Genomic DNA, 20,697 nt, shown 5'->3' with positions numbered 1-20,697 from the left:
CTATGTTTTTCAAGGGTAGGACCTTGTTCTGTTGTTCTGTTCAACCTGTCCTCCTCACCCTGGCATATTCCTTTGCATACTATAATTTATTAAGATTAGAGAACAGGGCCAGTGCAGTGGCTCACATCTGTAATTCTAGGACTCTGGGAGGCCGAGTCAGGTAGATTGTCTGAGCTCAGGAGTTTGAGACCAGCCTGAGCAAGAAGCAAGACCCTGTCTCTAAAAATAGCCAGGCATTGTGGCAGAAGCCTATAGTCCCAGCTACTTGGGAGGCTGAGACAAGAGGATTGCTTGAGCCCAAGAGTTTGAGGTTGCTGTGAATTATGATGCCATGGCACTCTACCGAGGGTGACAAAGAAAGACCATGTGTCAAAAAAAAAAAAAAGAGAGAGAGAGAGATCATAGAACAGTTCTTCTAGGAAAAATTATAAAATGCACAAAGAATGAGCATCTCTCTATTTTTAATCTCTTCAATATCCCAAAAGGCCATGAGCCCATAGTATCAAGAATGGATAATAGAGAAATTAACCAAAAAATTAAAGCAAAAGTCAATCTCCTGATTTCTAAGCTGGCCTTCTTCTCCTTAAACTATGAAAAATCATTACGGGGTGAATAAACAGCTATCTCTGCAGTGGTATAAACTAGAAGTAATATGGCTAAAATGATCAGATTGCCTGTGCCCCTATTTTTATGAACATAATGACATAAAACTCAAAGGAGGTACATGGTCATGTAAGCAAATCATCCAAAGTTGGTCTGGATCTCGTTTCAGGGATGATAACTTCCCTTTCAACAACTCTTAAAGCTGGAATCTTTGGTGCAATAAAAGTAGGGATGATATATATTTTTTAAAAAACTAGAGCTGAATAAAAAGCAAAAATCATTATCCTAGGTTTAAAAGCTCCTAAATAATAATTCACCAAACAGCATTTACTCAACATCTGCCTCCTCAAAGCACTAAGTGAAAAATTAAATAGGAACATGAGCAAACAGCACACAAAGGCCCATGAATGATGGATGCAGCAGCCAAGTGTAAGGTTGCAAAGCCATTTAACCTCTGACCTCACCACCTAGGGAGCTGGATATATCCTGCATTTAATGCCTTTCCTGAAACTTCTTTATTACATACATATGCTTATGCAACTATTTGTTAAATATTGTGGTATTAATAGTAATATGATTGTAGAAGTTAAACCAAGCAACATGAACTCTGGGTCCATGGAAATCTGAACTATTCACCTATGTGTGTTGAGAAATTGAGAGAGAATCCTTAATCTCCTATGAGCATGTGGGTTGCATATACTACTACTAACTCAGTGCTTCTTCAACTGGGTACCCTTGGGAATACTTGGGAACACTCTTGTAAATGCCCAAAAGTACTCACAACCATGTGAACAATTTTGTATACCTAGGTGATTTAATTTGACAGTTTATATCTTAAAGCATTATTCATGTATTAAAACAAACCAGACATTTTTAAAAGCAGAATGTAAAACTTATATGAATTTGTAAGATGAATATGGAATTTTAAAGGAACTTTGTGTTTTCTCTAGAGCACTTTACAGTGGAAAGGACTGAGAAGCCCTTTTCTTAGGAAATCCCTCCTAGATTATATTAAGGGAGAGATATCTTCGCTTTCATGTAGAAGTTATACATAATCCTGGCTCTAGTCTAAACTAAGAAAATGCTACCCACTTAGGCATACCATTACTTTTTAATTACAGCTTAACCTTAATCACATCTTTTTATTTTGGAGTAAAAATCTTTGTTGGTCCAGTATTAGTCCTAAATCTTTGTTCAGGTACCTCACAGGATTAGTCTAATCTCCCATCTATGTAAGATAGTCCTTCAAATAAAAATAATGGTCATAAGTGATTACATTGCACACCAAGATATGTGCAGGGCACTTCACAATCATTAATCATGCCAGTAATACTGCAAGTTAAGAAAGTATACAAAAAAGAAACTAAGCTTGCAAAGGGCTAAGTGACCTCCCCAGATAATACAGCTCATAAGGAGCAGGGCTGAGATTTAAATTCAGATCTAACTCCAAAGCTTGCTTTTGTTTCTCTTGCTCTTTTGCACATCATGTTGTGCTACAATTCTTTGTCCTCATTCCTAAAAGTTTAACTTTCCAATCTCTCCATTTCATAACTATTCCTTCTATCAATTCTGCAATACTCATCATCCTTATCAATGTGTGTGTGTGTGTGCGTGCGCACGCATGCACGCACCTATTATGGTTTGCTTTGAAAAATAGTTGTATGTATTATATTTCCTCATCACTCCTAACCAGAATTCTAAGCTTCTTATAGAAAAGGTGGACTCTCACTTATTTCTATTTACACAATATCACTAAAAACAAATAACCTGCATCTAGGATAATTCCTTTTAATAGGCATTTGTTCATTTGAATTTAGTTAACTATTCATTTCAAAGATGCATGTACTAAGTACAAGAATTCATTATAATCATAGATAAAGGACATCTATAACTACCCACAGTCATGAACTTGAAAACAAATGGGCACATGTAGCTTCACAATATGGAATTATAGACTTTATGTTTAAAATAACACCGGTACTTTTTTCAACATGTCAGTTTCATAATGAAGAACTAAAATCATATTATTCACACGTTCTGTAATCACATTGACAAAAAACTGAAATCTCAAGAAATTTAGAGACTTCTTTAGGATCATATGACTAATTGAAATCTGAGTTGGTTGCACAACAAAGCTTTCTAATTTCTAGTTTAGTGATTTTTCTCCCCCACTATTGTATCCCAAATCATATGTTAATACCTTTTCTTAAATGTTAGCTGCAAAAAAATTATATAAAGTATCTTCTTTCTTATTGATTATTTTTTCAAAATATTATTTGAACAAGGATAATTAATGAAAACAAAATCTATTAATAATGATTAAGAGAATAAATTGAATCTGAATATTGATTTCTCCTTAATCAAAGTCAATATAGATTTTCTGTCAGGAATAACTGTAATATTCCCGACTAGTACACTTAGTTATCTTAGTTTCTCAATTCACAATAGATTCAAAGGATTCTATAGGAAGAGAGGAAACAGTAAGAGCTAATATACACTTCAGATAAAATTGGTAGCTTATAGCTTGAAAGAGAAGATGAAGACAGGTGAATTGCAAAAAGAAAATAAAGAATTCCGAAAATTTCAAGTGTGCGATCTTTAAGTCAAGGATTTACTCTTTATAGTATCCTTGGAAACCCAATAAGTCCCAGGTAAACTAGGATGGTTAGTCATGCCACTTGGAAGTCTAGGAATTCTTGCAGTGGTTTACATAAACAAAAAGAGAAGGTGTCATTAGGTTGCAAAGGACCCACCCTGGTGATGGTGAGGCTCTGAGGCTGTTGTAGTTGTATGGGAGAGGGTGAAAAGGGACTAGCCAGAAGCACACAACATTCATAATTCTTCCCTTGACTCATGCTGATGGAGGCATGGAATCCATGAAGAAACATCTTATCCAAGCATTAAGAATACGGAGAAAGAAAATAGGTGGGTCAAAGATCAAGTCACCCTGATGAAGCCAAAGGATAAGAGCAGGTGTAAATACTTGGATTGGTGTTTAGGAAAAAAAAAAAAAGATAAGAACATAAGATGCTATTTTCAAAAAGTTCCTCAACTTGAGACTTTAGGAAAGGCAAAATATTATATCATAACAAGTCTGGGGATGGGGAGTAAAGGAGAATATCCCTGAAGTTATGAAGGTCAAGAAACTGAGAAGTCATGGTATTGAATGTAAATATGAAGGCATTTAGACTTAGGATGGGAGAAGAATGAGAAAAGATGATTGTACCCCAGTTGCTTGAGTGCTCAGTGAAGGAGAGACTTGTTAGGTGGTAGAGACCTTCAGCACAGATGATAGAAATGAGAAATATTAGAGGATAATACAGCCAGATGGCTCTCAGGAGCAGAGACAAGTATAAGGGGATGAAGACATAATGATCTAGAGGTGGCACATGGGTGTATGGAGGGAATGTGTCACCACTCTCTACTTTGAGATTCATGAAATACAAAAAAATAAACAGTCTCTGGTAGAAAGCCCTCAAGGGGATATGGAATACCCAAAGGAGAGTGAAGTTTCAGGGCTAGGGAAAAAGGTACAGGTTAATAACCTAAGGGAGTTCATTATGACTGAACATATGTTCCAGAGAGCATGATGGAATGGTTTCAAAGAAAGAGTATAAAGGAGAAATTGGATCAGGGAAGCCACAGCAAAAAGCATAAAACAGTTTTAAGACAAAGAGAGACAAGATAAGCAGACGAATGTAAACACAGAGACTATTAAGCATTAGAAAATTAACTATTTTCACAAGGCTAACAAACTGGAAATCTAAGAATGTAGGAAAGCTGGCAGCTATAATAATATCACCATTCCTACTAAAATAACTGCCAAAGGATTAAAATTTCAAACAGACTAAAAGTCATCAAATTAACTATAAGAAAACACAGATGAATATTTTTATAAATGGAAAAGGTCTTCTCATACTTAACAAAGTCAGAAACTATGGAAAATCAATTGATAGCTTTGACATCCATAAAATACTGTGTATCTACAAAGAAATGCACTATAAGAAGTTAATCCCAAACAGGAAACTGATTGAAAAATTGTAACGTAAACACCCCAAATTAACATATTTATGAACAAAAAAGTAAATAGGCAAAGAATATAAAAGAGTGATTCATAGAAATAAATCCAAAGTATCCAATAAACACATTGGCTAAGCAGAAATATTCAGCCTCACTACATACTGAAGAAATACGAACATGAGCTATCTTTCCCACTTATTTCTAAATTTAAAAATTTTGGAACTATATTAGTATGTTAGTAAAAATGTTACTTTGTTCTGTTTTGTTTTTAATTTTTTGTTGTTATGTAATAGATATACAGATTTTCAGGGCACAGGAGCTAATTTAGTATATTCCCATAATTTATAAAGATCAAATCAGTGTGGTTTGGATATCTGTCACCTTAAATATTTGTCTTTATGCTAGAAACATTTGAATTATTCTCTTCCAGTAAGTCTTATATATATATTTTTTTCAGGTTAATATGAGGGTACAAATGATTAGGTTATATTATTTGCATTTGTTGGTAAAGTCCAAGTTGGAGTTGAGCCCTTTACCCAGGAGGTGTGCCCAGTTAGTGAGAGTTTACCAATCTCTCTCACCCTCCCCTCACTAAAATTTAATTGTGTTTTTCTCTTGTATGGGCATGTAGTTGTTCATCTACTGGCTTCATATTAGGATTGAGCACACCGGATACTTGTTTTTCCATTCTAGTGATAATTTACTAAGGAAAATGTTCTTCAACTCTATCCAGGTTAATAAAAAAGATGTAAAGTCTCCATCTTTTTATGGCTGAATAGTAGTCTATGATATGCGTACACCACAGTTTATTAATCCATTCATGAACTGATGGGAACTTGGGTTGGTTCCACGTCTTGGTTATTGTGAATTGAGCTGTGATAAGCACTGAAGTGCAAATGTCCTTATGGTAAAGTGATTTCTTTTTCCTCTAGGTAGATAGCTAGTAATGGGATGGTGAGAGCAGATGGATGGTCTACTTATAGTTCTTTGAAGATTCTCCAGACTTTTTTTCAAAAAGGTTAAATTACTTTCCAATCCCACCAACAGCATAAAAGTGTCCCTTCTCTCTGTAATTACACCAGCATCTGCACCTTTGGGACTCTATGATGTGGAATATTCTCACTGTTGTTAGCTGATATCTCAGGGTAATTTTGATTTGCACTTCTCCGATGATTAGGGCTGATGAGCATTTTTTCATGTTGGTTAGCCACTAGTCTGTCTTCCTCACAGAACATGCTCTTTGTGTCTCTTGCCCACTGATCGATGAGATTATGTGCTGCTTTTTTGTTGATTAATTTGAGTTCTCTGTAGACTCTAGTTATCAGCCCTTTTTCAGGTTGAGTAGCATGCAAATATCTTTTCTCATTCTGAAGGTTGTCTGAACCTTTTTAACTTAATCATGTCCCACTTCTTTATTTTTGGTATTGCTGCAGTTACCAATGGGGTAGTCTTCCTAAAATGTTTTCCCAGGCCACTTTCAAGGGTTTCCCACACACTTTCCTCTAGAGTTTTTATCATTTCATCATTTCATGTCTTAAATTTAAATCTTTTATCAGCATGAGTCAATTTTTGTAAGTGGTAAGAGGTGCAGGTCCAGTTTTAGCCCTCTACATGTGACTAACCAGTTCTCCCAGCACCATTTACTATATAGGGATTCTGTTCCCAGTGTATGCTTTCCTACTGGTTTCATATGCTTTAGTTCGGTTTATCTAAGATCAGATGATGATACACGGCTGGTTTTATCTCTAGGTTCTCTATTCTATTCCATAGATCTGTCTGTATTTTTGTGCCCCAGTACCATGCTGTTTTGATCATCACAAACTTGTAGTGTAACCTGAAGTCTAGTATCATGATGCCTCCAGATTTGTTTTAATTTCTTAGAATCGTGCTGGCTATTTGCATTTTCTTCCAGTTCCATATGAAATGAAGTACTAGTTTTTCAAGTTCTTCAAAGTATGATATTGGTGCTTTAATGGGCATTGCATTAAATCTGTATATTACTTGGATAGTATGGACCTTTTTACAACATTGATTCTTCCTAGCCGTGAGCATGGTATGTTCTTCCATTTGTTAACATCTCCTGCTATTTCTTTTCTCAAAGTTTCATAGTTCTCTCTGTAAAGATAACTTCACATTCTTTGTTAGGTATATTCCAAGGTATCTCACTTTCTTTGAAGCTACTGTGAAGAGTATTGTGTCTTTTATTTATTTCTCAGCTTGACTGTTATTGTTGAATATGAAGGCTACTGATTTGCAGACATTGATTTTATATCATGAGACATTACTTTGTGATCACTTCCAGGAGCCTTGATATTGAGTTCTTGAAGTTTTCTAAGTATAAGATCATATCATCAGCAAAGAGTGAGAGTTTGACCTCCTCTGTCCCATTTGAATACCCTTGATATCCTTCTTTTGCCTGACAGCATTGCCTAGAACCCACAGCACTATGAGTAGTATTCAAGCAATAGTTAATCTCAAGAGGAAGAAAGGTAGGATGCAAACTGTACATCATTATTATATTAATGTAAACATATATCTTCACAAATGTATAAAGACTGGAAAATACTCATTATTGAAACAATTATGAGAATTAGAATGAAAATATTAAAAATTAATGTTCTTAAAGTAAATCTTTGAAAATCCTTATGTACAATAATTTATGATGTCCTTTAATATAACCTATACTATTTTCCTCAGATTTAATTGATATTTTGGGTAGATCACATTGAGAAAAAAATCCACAAAAAGAAAATAAATCAGTTGACAGTTCTATGAGCAATAATAACTACTGACAGATAATATGAAAGTTTTCAACAAATTGAGATAAATTAAAACACTTAAAAAGACTCAGTAAAAATAAAAACCTATGTGTAAAAAAAACTGATTTGTTTCCTTAGATTTTCAGTCAAAACTGAAAGGTTTATCGTTCTTTCGAAGCATTCAAACCTAGAACCCAAAATATGAACTTCTCAGAGTCAGAGCAAACTATGCTGGGTTTTATTTGAAGCTTAATACTTTTTGGCAAAAGTCCGCAAATATCTAAGGGAGCTGACCCAGATCTACACTGTCAGGAAAGCATTCCTCACCTACCCTGAAAACTTCCTTTCACCTCTTTCTGAAAGAAAGAAATAAAAACTGCTTCCTTCCTAACCCCCATTTCCACATTGTCAAATCCATAAGGTACAAAGAACTGAAAAGCCTGAAATGACCTCAGTTACTTCAGAGATGTAGGACTGGGACCATGTCAGAATACAGTCGCTGCATTGTCCAAATTATGATCACATTGCTTTGCAGCAACCGTCTTTACAAGCAATACTGAGAACCAAAGCTGAGTGTGTGCCAGGATCAGCCAGTGGCTGTTAACATCCAAAGAGCAGGAGTGGTGGGGGCATTTTATTCAGTTTGAGTTAGTAGAAAGTCTATGAACACGAGCATCAATCAAACATGTCTTCTAATCTGCCCGTTTCTATTAAATGATTTTGAATGGATACTCTCTTTGCCTATGCTTCTAGAAAATAGAGCCAAAACTCCAACTCCACAGCTTGAAAAATGAATGTGAAAACACTTAGTTTGGGGCCTCACGTATCACTCAATAAATAGTAGTTTTCCTTCTCTTAACAGACACAGATATTTCTATGAAAAGAAAAAATAACTACTCTCCTTTAAAATTTGTTCAAGCTTCTCTTATGAATTGAAAACATACTGCATGCTCAAGGCCTCCGCCTCTGCCCTTAATCCCTTCTTGGGAAAGCAGCTCCATTTACATTTTCTGTATCTTCAGCCTCTCCCACACTATTGACTTCTTTAGAGCATCTGAAGAAAGAACCAAGGCATCCTTTAAACATTAAATAAAAATGAATTTGACCCTGTGCCCTGACTCCCCAACATCCCTATCTATCTCCTTCATCCTTCACCTATAATCCTGGAGTGAGTGCTCCACACTGGTTGACCCCATTTCCTTCTCACTGATACAATCTGGTTTTCACCTCCCAGATAAAGCCCTTGCTGTATACTTGTCAAATCGAAAGTCCTTTCGGTCCTTCTCCAATTATGCCCTTTTATAACTAAAACTTGTCGATCTCACCACACATTTTGAAGCTTTACATACCCTCCTTGCTATGCCTATGCCTTTTCTAGTTTCTCCTCTTGGGCTTCCAAAGGGACTCATTTCTCAGGCGTCCATTTTCTCCCCTTTCCCTTTTTTATCCCACGTGCTTTACATAGTAGACCTCATCATCGTATCTACCTCCTGCCTCCCACATGTCAACTAAATCTTGTTAAACAACAGCCTTGTGGATATATTCGCCTCTAATTTGCTTTTTACTCAGCTCTTCCTTGGCATCTGCCGTTTTGTTCCCTAGCGTTGCTGTTACAAATTACCAAAAACTGAATGGCTTTAAGACAACCATTCAGGAGGCCAGTACTCCAATCAAGGTGGGTTCCTTCTTCCTTCTTGTGGCTTCAGAGGGAGAATCTGTCCTTTGCCTCTCTCTCAGCATCAGTGGTTGCCAGCAAACTTTGGCATGACTTGGCTGGTGACTGCATCATTCCAATAACTAGACATTGTCACATGTTTGCCTTCCCTCTATGAGTCTCTGTGACTCTTCCCTCTTTCTCATAAAGAAACCAGTCATATTCAGTTAAGAGCTCACTCTATTCCAGTATGCCCTCATCCTAACTAACTGCATCTGCAACAATTTTATTTCCCAATAAGGTCACATTCTGAGGTTCTGGGAAGAACAGGAATTTTGAGGGCATGCTACCCAACCCAGTATACCCATCAAATATGCTCCCATTTTTTTATAATCCCATGTTTATAAATAGTGACAGCTCTCAACCCGAAGCCAAGAACGTGAGAGCTCTTCATTCTCACCTTTCCTAGTTGCATATCCCAACTATCCTCAAACCCAATCATTTCCAGCTCTTAATATTTCCAGAATCTGAATATTTGTCCTCATCCCCAAAGCTGCTGCCTGAGGCACTCATTAGCATCTCTTGCTGAAACTCTGTCTGTCCTATACTCCTAACACCCACCACCTCAGAGTCACACAGTATATATGTTAGTACATATATATAGCTTCATGGCATGTTAGAAAGATACAGTGTTTCTTTTATTTTTTGTTTTTCTTACTTTTCAGTACTATGATAAATTCTGCTTCTTCAGTGCAATGCATAGAATTATGATAGATACCCTTCTTCAGGAACCGTGGAATTGAGAGGCAAAGTGGTTTTGCAGAAACCCTGGCTTTTATAACTTCCTCTTTTGGCTTGATAGACTTTTTACAGACCCTTGAAGTGTGACAAAATTCATCATGCCTATATCCTAGCTTTTTATTAGATTTCAAGGCCTCTTTGGTAAAGGTAGACAAAAGGAGCTTATTTCAGCATTTTGAGGCTTGAGGTTATACCTGGCTCCAGAGGCTCTATGACAAAATTACTTATTATCAACTTTAAAACAAACATAAAAAGTAATATAATTGCATGAGTCGTAAGCCATCTTTATTTACACACACTCACACACACCCATCTTAAGAATGATGCTTTCTTTTTTTGAGACCTATTTGCCCAACCCATAAAATTCAGTCTAAAAGTAAATCATTTTATGATTATTAAAATATAAGCATGATTGGGAAGACTAATCCCCTTCATGTATAGTTTTATTCCTAAAGCTATTTCAGTTTCTTCCTTACCCCACCCCAAAAGAAAACATACAGTTAACCACACTCATCCCCACACCCCCATGGGGAAGAGGAGTCTTCTTCATGTAGCACAGCAGATCCAAAGGAAGGGAGATTTCAGGAGGAACAGGAAGGCAGTCAGTTCTTCTCACACTATTCCTCAAACAACTACTCAAACCATCTTGGCTGTAGACCAGTTGGTCAAGAGCATCCCCATTCCCTTGTCCCTCTTTCCAGTCTGGGAAATCCTATTTCTAATTGTTCCGGGATTCTATGTGATATGGCTTCCTCCTGTTCTGGAATGCCTGCAAATCTAAATTATCTCTGAATTCTCTTGTCCTACCGGGCAACCAATTCTTGGACACTATCACATTTTTAAGGCTAAGAATGACTGGAGGATGCAAATTCACCCTGTAATGTAAAATGTTTAGCATGCGCCTTATCTGGGCAGATACATAAAACTGCTATTTGCCATTGAGAGCTAGAATGAAAAGTATATCTCACTTTTTACTTAGTAAAAAGTAAAACAGCTGTTTGATTTCTCAGAATGGGTTATACTTTCAATTAAAAGAAAAAATAATAATGACTTTTGGCTTTATGGGTATGTTCAAGTACTTAACCTAGAGTACTTTTTATGTCATTTTAACAACTGATGATGACTTATAAAAAGCACATAAAGTATATGAAAAATGTCTAAGACCAACAGGATTTAGAATGTACATTAATGGTAGAAGTTTCAAAACAGAAAAACCAGAGCCTTAGATTTATTACTAGTAAGTGATTTTTATATAAATAAATCACTAAATCTTGGGCTTCAGATCCCCACATCCACTGATAGAATATGTTTAATTATTATTTAAAATAATTATATGGCATCATAGTTATGGAAGCTTATTATAGAATTTAAATTTTGTAGTTCATTTTTGAGATTCAGAAAGAATTTCTTTTTTCTAACTCCGTTAAAATGTTGGATTGAAGGAATGAAAAAAATCACTGAATTTACTGTCAAGTCATTCAGGGCTGAATCTCATCAACTTCTTAAATACTACATAATTTTCAAACTACATTCTTTCTCACTCAGAGGACATTAAAGGAAATTTAATCTTGATTAAGTTTTATTCAGTCTCATTTAGCATTAAAAAAGTAAGAAAAACTTATTTCTAAGAGATATTGCAACATTTTTTTCCACAGTGTTTCCTATACTTGAGCTCTAAATTCTAAAGCAAGCAGAGTTTCCGCTATAACTCTCTATAAACATATAAAATCACAACAGCTCCAGTAAGAAACATTTATTTCTCTGGAATTTTTTACATTTTGTAAATATATAACTTGTAACAGAAAAATTATTCTATAATTTTCTCTAAAAATTGGACACAAATTTATCATACAATCCAGCAAGTCCACTGCCAAGTATCTACTCAAAAGAGATGAAAACGTGTATTCACAAAAACTTGCCTATGAATGTTCTTAGTAGCATGATCTGTAGTAGCCCCATTCTGGAAACAACTGAAATGTTTATCAACTGGTAAATGGACAAAGTGTGGTATATCCATGCAATTGAACACTCTTCAGCAATAAAAAAGAATTCAATACTGACATATATATATAGTGCAACACGGAGGAACCTCAAAAATATTGTGCTAAAAGAAGCCATACATAAAAGACCATGTATATATCATCCACTTTATATAAAGTGTTCAGAAAAGGAAAATTGATAGATTTATTTTTAGAGACAGAGTCTCACTTTATCACCCGAGGTAGAGTGCTGTGGCGTCACAGCTCACAGCAAACTCCAGCTCTTGGGCTTAGGCGATTCTCTTGCCTCAGCCTCCCCAGCAGCTGAGACTACAGGCACCTGCCACAACGCCCAGCTATATTTTTATGCAGTTTGGCCGGCGCCGGGTTTGAACTACCACCCTCGATATATGGGACTGGTGCCCCTACTCACTGAGCCACAGGCACCACCTGAAAATTTATAGATATTGAAAGTAGATTAAAGGTTGTGTAGATCTGGGTGTGGGAATAAAGACTACAAAATTTTCTTACTAAGTGATGAAAATGTTCTAAAACTGGATTGTGATAATGGTTTTACAATGGATAAAATTTCTAAAAGTTATTGAAAAATAATTTAAAAGTGTGAATTTCTAAAATATCATTCATCCTTAAGGGATAAATTTTAATACATTTTTATGATACATAAATTATATCTCTATAAAGTTGTAAAAAATGCTATCATGCGAGACCAGTTTTGACACACAGGGTAAGTGGATAGCCACTTCAGCAGTGATTCCAGCGACAAGCACTTCCCTGAGAAAGCTTCTGCTCATCCACAGGCACGAGAACTTAAAGAGCAAGAGGAAGTGAAAGGAAAATTAGGGCAAGGAAACAGATAAAAGAAATCACCCATGAGGAAGAATCAGCAGAAAACTCCAGGCAACATGAAGAACCAGTCCAGAAAACCCCGCCAAGGGACAATGAGGTAGCTACTGCAGAGGATTCTACCTATACAGAAATGTTAGGAATGACAGAAAGGGAATTTAGAATACACATGTTGAAAACAATGAAAGAAATGATGGAAACAATGAAGGAAACTGCTAATAAAGTGGCAAATAACCAAAAGGAAATCCAAAAACAGAATCAAATCAGAGATGAACGATATGAAGAATATAAAAAGGATATAGCAGAGCTGAAGGAAATGAAACAGTCAATCAGAGAACTTAAAGATGCAATGGAAAGTATCGGCAACAGGTTAGACCATGCAGAAGAAAGAATTTCAGAGGTAGAAGACAAAGTTTTTGAGATAACTCAGATAGTAAAAGAGGCAGAAAAGAAGAGAGAGAAAGCAGAACGCTCACTGTCAGAATTATGGGACTTTATGAAGCGTTCCAACATACGAGTTATAGGAATTCCAGAAGGGGAAGAAGAATGCCCCAGAGGAATGGAAGCCATACTAGAGAATATTATAAAAGAAAATTTCCCAAATATCACCAAAGATTCTGACACACTGCTTTCAGAGGGCTATCGGACCCCAGGTCGCCTCAACTCTAACCGAGCTTCTCCAAGACACATTGTGATGAACCTGTCCAAAGTCAAGACAAAAGAAAAGATTCTGCAAGCTGCCAGGAGTAAGCGCCAGTTGACCTACAGAGGAAAATCCATCAGAGTGACCGCAGACGTCTCTAATGAAACTTTCCAAGCAAGAAGACAATGGTCATCTACCTTTAATCTACTTCAACAGAACAATTTCCAGCCCAGAATTCTGTACCCTGCTAAGCTAAGCTTCAAAATTGATGGAGAAATCAAATCATTTACAGATATACAAACATTGAGGAAATTCGCCACAACAAGACCAGCTCTACAGGAAATACTTCAACCTGTTCTGCACACTGACCACCACAGTGGATCAGCAGCAAAGTAAGAACTCAGAAATTAAAGGACAGAACCGAACCTCCACACTGATGCAAAAGATACAACTAAGCAATGGACTCTCACAAAATAAGACGAATAGAATACTATCACACTTATCAATTATCTCAATAAATGTTAATGGCTTGAATTCCCCACTGAAGAGACATAGATTGGTTGACGGGATTAAAAAACACAAGCCATCCATTTGCTGTCTGCAAGAAACACACCTGGCTTCAAAAGACAAATTAAAGCTCCGAGTCAAGGGTTGGAAGACAATTTTTCAGGCAAATGGAATTCAGAAGAAAAGAGAGTTGCAATCTTATTTTCAGATACATGTGGATTTAAAGCAACTAAAGTCAAAAAAGACAAAGATGGTCACTTTATATTGGTCAAGGGAAAAATACAACAAGAAGACATTTCAATTCTAAATATCTATGCACCCAATTTAAATGCTCCCAGATTCTTGAAACAGACCTTACTCAGTCTGAGCAATATGATATCTGATAGTACCATAATAACAGGGGACCTTAACACTCCTCTTACAGAGCTGGACAGATCCTCTAAACAGAAATTAAACAAGGATATAAGAGACTTAAATGAGACCCTAGAACAACTGTGCTTGATAGACACATACAGAACACTCCATCCCAAAGATAAACAATATACATTCTTCTCATCACCCCATGGAACATTCTCCAAAATTGATCATATCCTGGGACACAAAACAAATATCAACAGAATCAAAAGAATTGAAATTTTACCTTGTATCTTCTCAGACCATAAGGCACTAACGGTGGAACTCAACTCTAACAAAAATGCTCGACCCCACCCAAAGGCATGGAAATTAAACAATCTTCTGTTGAATAACAGATGGGTGAAGGAAGAAATAAAACAGGAAATCATTAACTTCCTTGAGCATAACAACAATGAAGACACAAGCTACCAAAACCTGTGGGATACTGCAAAAGCAGTTTTGAGAGGAAAATTCATCGCTTTAGATGCCTACATTCGAAAAACAGAAAGAGAGCACATCAACAATCTCACAAGAGATCTTATGGAATTGGAAAAAGAAGAACAATCTAAGCCTAAACTCAGTAGAAGAAAAGAAATATCCAAAATCAAATCAGAGATCAATGAAATTGAAAACAAAAGAATCATTCAGAATGAAACAAGGAGTTGGTTTTTTGAAAAAAAAAATAAAATAGATAAACCATTGGCCAGACTAACGAGGAATAGAAAAGTAAAATCTCTAGTAACCTCAATCAGAAATGATAAAGGGGAAATAACAACTGATCCCACAGAGATACAAGAGATCATCTCTGAATACTACCAGAAACTCTATGCCCAGAAATTTGACAATGTGAAAGAAATGGATCAATATTTGGAATCACACCCTCTCCCTAGACTCAGCCAGGAAAAAATAGAGCTCCTGAACAGACCAGTTTCAAGCACTGAGATCAAAGAAACAATAAAAAATCTTCCAACCAAAAAATGCCCTGGTCCAGATGGCTTCACTCCAGAATTCTATCAAACCTTCAAGGAAGAGCTTATTCCTGTACTGCAGAAATTATTCCAAAAAATTGAGGAAGAAGGAATCTTCCCCAACACATTCTATGAAGCAAACATCACCCTGATACCAAAACCAGGAAAAGACCCAAACAAAAAGGAGAATTTCAGACCAATCTCACTCATGAACATAGACGCAAAAATTCTCAACAAAATCCTAGCCAATAGATTACAGCTTATCATCAAAAAAGTCATTCATCATGATCAAGTAGGCTTCATCCCAGGGATGCAAGGCTGGTTTAACATACGCAAGTCTATAAACGTTATCCACCATATTAACAGAGGCAAAAATAAAGATCACATGATCCTCTCAATAGATGCAGAAAAAGCATTTGATAAAATCCAGCATCCTTTTCTAATTAGAACACTGAAGAGTATAGGCATAGGTGGCACATTTCTAAAACTGATTGAAGCTATCTATGACAAACCCACAGCCAATATTTTACTGAATGGAGTAAAACTCAAAGCTTTTCCTCTTAGAACTGGAACCAGACAAGGTTGTCCTCTGTCACCTTTACTATTCAACGTAGTGCTGGAAGTTCTAGCCAATACAATTAGGCAAGACAAGGAAATAAAGGGAATCCAAATGGGAGCAGAGGAGGTCAAACTCTCCCTCTTTGCTGACGACATAATCTTATACTTAGAGAACCCCAAAGACTCAACCACAAGACTCCTAGAAGTCATCAAAAAATACAGTAATATTTCAGGATATAAAATCAATGTCCACAAGTCAGTAGCCTTGGTGTACACCAATAACAGTCAAGATGAGAAGCTAATTAAGACACAACTCCCTTCACCACAGTTTCAAAGAAAATGAAATACCTAGGAATATACCTAACGAAGGAGGTGAAGGACCTCTATAAAGAAAACTATGAAATCCTCAGAAAGGAAATAGCAGAGGATATTAACAAATGGAAGAACATACCATGCTCATGGATGGGAAGAATCAACATTGTTAAAATGTCTATACGTCCCAAAGCAATCTACCTATTCAATGCCATTCCTATCAAAATACCAACATCGTACTTTCAAGATTTGGAAAAAATGATTCTGCGTTTTGTATGGAACCGGAAAAAAACCCGTATAGCTAAGGCAGTTCTCTGTAACAAAAATAAAGCTGGGGGCATCAGCATACCAGATTTTAGTCTGTACTACAAAGCCATAGTGCTCAAGACAGCATGGTACTGGCACAAAAACAGAGACATAGACACTTGGAATCGAATTGAAAACCAAGGAATGAAACTAACATTTTACAACCACCTAATCTTTGATAAACCAAACAAGAACATACCTTGGGGGAAAGACTCCCTATTCAATAAATGGTGTTGGGAGAACTGGATGTCTACATCTAAAAGACTGAAACTGGACCCACACCTTTCCCCACTCACAAAAATTGATTCAAGATGGATAAAGGACTTAAACTTAAGGCATGAAACAATAAAAATCCTCCAAGAAAGCATAGGAAAAACACTGGAAGATATTGGCCTGGGGAAAGACTTCATGAAGAAGACTGCCATGGCAATTGCAACAACAACAAAAATAAACAATCGGACTTCATTAAACTGAAAAGCTTCTATACAGCTAAGGAGACAATAACCAAAGCAAAGAGACAACCTACACAATGGGAAAGGATATTTGCATATTTTCAATCAGACAAAAGCTTGATAACTAGGATCTATAGAGAACTCAAATTAATCCACATGAAAAAAGCCAACAATCCCTTATATCAATGGGCAAGAGACATGAATAGAACTTTCTCTAAAGACGACAGACGAATGGCTAACAAACACATGAAAAAATGTTCATCATCTGTATATATTAGAGAAATGCAAATCAAAACAACCCTGAGATATCATCTAACCCCAGTGAGAATGGCCCACATCACAAAATCTCAAAACTGCAGATGCTGGCGTGGATGTGGAGAGAAGGGAACACTTTTACACTGCTGGTGGGACTGCAAACTAGTACAACCTTTCTGGAAGGAAGTATGGAGAAACCTCAAAGCACTCAAGCTAGACCTCCCATTTGATCCTGCAATCCCATTACTGGGCATCTACCCAGAAGGAAAGAAATCCTTTTATCATAAGGACACTTGTACTAGACTGTTTATTGCAGCTCAATTTACAATCGCCAAAATGTGGAAACAGCCTAAATGCCCACCAACCCAGGAATGGATTAACAAGCTGTGGTATATGTATACCATGGAATACTATTCAGCCATTAAAAAAAATGGAGACTTTACATCCTTCGTATTAACCTGGATGGACGTGGAAGACATTATTCTTAGTAAAGCATCACAAGAATGGAGAAGCATGAATCCTATGTACTCAATTTTGATATGAGGACAATTAATGACAATTGTGGTTATGGGGGGGAAACAGAAAGAGGGAAGGAGGGAGGTGGGTGGGGCCTTGGTGTGTGTCACACTTTATGGGGGCAAGACATGATTGCAAGAGGGACTTTACCTAACAATTGCAATGAGTGTAACCTGGCTTATTGTACCCTCAATGAATCCCCAACAATAAAAAAAAAAAAAAAGAAATTAAAAAAAAAATGCTATCATGCAACCTGCATAAGAATTCAAGGAATTGTAAGAATTTAATAGATCTAACATTGATCTAAACATATATTTAAAATTGACTAAAAAGGAGGAAAAATTCTCCAACAAAAATGAAATTTGGCACATCTTTAATATTCTGCATAAAGTAGTCCATTAACCTTTGATATTTTTTTGAAGAAAATTGTATAAACATAAGATTGAAAAGTAAATTACCAAAAATGTTTCCCAAAAAATCTTTTTAACTATACTTTCCTTCAAAATTGAATCTTGCAACTTCCAAAACTCATTTCCAGACAATGAAATCCCTTGAGATAGTGCCACTAGGGCCGGCTAGGGTGGCACTGATCAGCAGGCTACATACACTAAAAGGCAACAAGGTTCTTCTAACGCGGGTTTAACCGATCTTGACCCACAGCCTACCACGTTATAATGCTTCCCATAAGCTTTACAGTCATCAGTTCTCCTTTTAGTAATCCTAATTCTTAGTTCTGAATATTAAATCCCAGGACTTTTTCTAAATGCATGGCAATGTCAGTAAGAATAGAAGCCTCCTGTGAAGAGATAAATTGGACAGATAGCATTTGAATCTATATGTACACAAAGAGAAATGCAATACCTAGAGTAATTCTAATCCAGTATCTTTTCAGTACCCAAATCGTAGATGAGGGCTTTGGGTTTTGATGTTTTTTTAGGTGACTGCTTTAGTGATCCTTGGCCTTGGATCTCCACTTTCCGGTCCCGCACAGACTCAAGTTAGTAACACCACCACCTGGCGGGCGTTTGCTTTAGCGCTTCCCAGGTGCCTAGCTCGTGCCCCGCGCTTTTCTACAGAACCCGAGTTCAGCCCGCCAGCTCGCTGGAAGCAACTGTCCCAAGACGGGTCTGACTCTGACTCGGACTTGTCAGCCTCGCTCAGAAAGGACCAGCCAGCTGGGATTGGCAGGTAAGGCAGGGCCAGGTCTCACTAGAAGGCACCTTCACGAAGTTCCCCCAGGGGCTGCAGCAGGTACCAAGACCCACCAGGAACCTCAGCCCCGGCGATCACCGCGCACTCTGGTCCCTCCCCCAGGCCTGTCGGTCATCTAGGAGCAAGGAAAATCCAATAACTGCAGGGGACTCTTGGGTTCAACCCATCTACCCACCTCCATATTTTATCAAAAGAATGGACAGAACCCGGTAAGGTGGGTGACTTAGCTAAAGCCACACAGCAGGACGGTGGCAAAGCCGGTTAGGTTAGAACGCGGGTCTCTGCGGATGAGGGGGCATCTGGCGGCTGTGTAGGGCTTGGGAAGCTCTACCCAAAGATAACGGCAGGGCATTGCTGGCCCCAGAGAAGGGCGCAGCAACTTGTGACAGGAGGCGACTAATACCCACCTTCAGGACAGAGCGGGCAAATAGCAGCTGGCCACACCGCCGGCTACACCTGAACGCGCCCCTTCACTCTGAAAGTACCCAGGTTAAAAGGTGCGGTCAGCCTAGAAAAAGAGCCATCTGCTTTGAATTCCCCAGGTACTTATGCAGACTACGAGGAAAACAGGAAAGTTGCATTTACCACGTCTTCGAACCCTTAGTCTCCCCCGACTCCCCCAATCCTTTCCCTCCATCCTCGCACCAGCGACCCCTACTCCCGCTCCCCGTCCACCGGGTACGCACCAGCTGCTCCCGGAGCTCCGGTCGTGCCTGGCCCAGGTGCCCTGGCGACCGGGCTCGCACAGCCTTTCCGGGCTCGGAGCCGCGACGCGCGCTCTGGCTCCTTGTCGCCTCTACCGTGCGCAGGGATGCGGCCGCGTCTGAGCCACTGGGCTTGGATGCAGCCAGGAGGTGGCAGCGACTCTGGGGGAGGAGGGAGCTGTCTCCGCGTCCCGCCCCCGGGCGCAGAGCGCGGCTCCGGGTCAGTGCCCGGCTCTGGCGGAAAACCCCGCCCGAGGACCTCCCGAAGGCAAGCGCCACGGGCCCCTTCCCGGCTGGCGCGCTGCGAAGAGCTCTTTCCTGCGAGTGTGTTAACACACAACTAATCGTCAGTGATCGCCACAGAACCGCGTCCTCCCTGCCTGCCACTCCCAGTTCCCCTGGATGACTGACAGGGGCTGTAAAGAATTTGCTTGATGTGCAGGGAATTTCAGTTCTCTTTCTCCGACGCTGCCTCAGGTTTTGCGTCCCGCCTGTTGGTGCCCGAACCCGGCCCTGAGCTCCAGGTGTCACAAGGTTGCTTTCTGATCTAATCTTGGATTTTGAAGAAGATAGGAACGTACACAGTTTTCTTATCTGCACCCAGAACGAGGGTCTTCGCATTTAGTAACAGATTATTTTAGCAGATTGGGAAGCAGCATGCGATGCGGGGAACTTTTTTTGCGCAAAGAAAAGCAGAAAAGAATGTGTATCAAGTTTCTCTTTCAGATTCTCATTACGGAAAATAAAGTCCTGACTATAAAGCTCTCATTGTGCCCTTTAAAAACCATTTTAGCTGCTGAGGATGCTGCTGTTAAATTAAGGATTTCTCAGCTTCCTGAGAACGTGATTTCTCACTGAAGATCTGTCATCGCCTCTAGTTTCCTGAAAGTGACAATCAGTTTTCAAAGTGTTCTCAGCACTAACCTGCTTACTCATACCGCGCTCAGGCTTCCCACCCGGATTTATGATGGCTGCCACTCCACTATTGACTACTTCCAGATTGTCTATTTAGGCAAAATCTGTGTGAAATAGGAAAACATAACCTGGTAAATATTTCATTTTAATTAACACTTTAGCTTCTGCTAATGATACCATACTCAGACTTTTTAATTATTCAATAGTCATACTCCCACAATATAGCCATCGTTATCTCTATTTTCAGATAAGAAACTGAAGCTTGGTGAAGTAACT

At 38.2% G+C, this 20,697-nt stretch overlaps 1 protein-coding gene across 5 annotated transcripts in view; it reads right to left on the bottom strand.

The window, feature by feature from the left end:
• PKIB (cAMP-dependent protein kinase inhibitor beta) overlaps positions 1-19,828 on the bottom strand; it is a 107,887-nt gene extending 88,059 nt beyond the window's left edge. For 4 of the 5 annotated variants that reach the window (XM_053592847.1, XM_053592850.1, XM_053592846.1 and 1 more), the window contains exon 1: positions 19,489-19,828. The gene's annotated coding sequence lies outside the window, so the exon portion shown is untranslated. The remainder of the gene's footprint in view (positions 1-19,488) is intronic. The other variant, XM_053592849.1, reaches the window with a different exon arrangement.
• Between the last annotated feature and the right edge of the window lie 869 nt (positions 19,829-20,697).

This window comes from Nycticebus coucang, chromosome 5 (genome assembly GCF_027406575.1).
Source record: "Nycticebus coucang isolate mNycCou1 chromosome 5, mNycCou1.pri, whole genome shotgun sequence".
Classification (NCBI taxonomy): Eukaryota; Metazoa; Chordata; class Mammalia; order Primates; family Lorisidae; genus Nycticebus; species Nycticebus coucang.
This window is presented reverse-complemented; position numbering and strand designations above follow the sequence as displayed.